Source organism: Alosa sapidissima, chromosome 11 (genome assembly GCF_018492685.1).
Source record: "Alosa sapidissima isolate fAloSap1 chromosome 11, fAloSap1.pri, whole genome shotgun sequence".
Classification (NCBI taxonomy): Eukaryota; Metazoa; Chordata; class Actinopteri; order Clupeiformes; family Clupeidae; genus Alosa; species Alosa sapidissima.
The window spans coordinates 26,862,708-26,863,138 of NC_055967.1; positions in this window are offsets into that span (position 1 = coordinate 26,862,708).

Genomic DNA, 431 nt, shown 5'->3' on the forward strand with positions numbered 1-431 from the left:
ACTTTCAGATGTCTGATACTTGGAAGTAACCAGTGAAATAGTGCTGGTTAAGGGAGAACAGGCTCTAGGCCTGAGTCTGAAGACATTTCACATTTCACATTTACATTTAATCTTTTAGAAGACACTTTTATCCAAAGCAACTTGCAAAAATGAGGAATAGAACTCAAGGAGAGGAGACCATAGGTAACATTTAATACTACATGTATCAATACATTTTAAGTTGTTTTGCCACAATCTAAATCTAAATAATGGCATGAACTAAACTAGGACTGAACTGAATTAAAATACAGATCCTATCCTCCTGACTACCAGAGGTACATTTTGTCCTTTCTAGAGGACATTTATAAACTTGTCTATCTCCCAGACCATGCATACTACTGAGCTAAATCCTGTTGTTCTCTAAAGAGAACATTCAGGACTTGTATTTGATA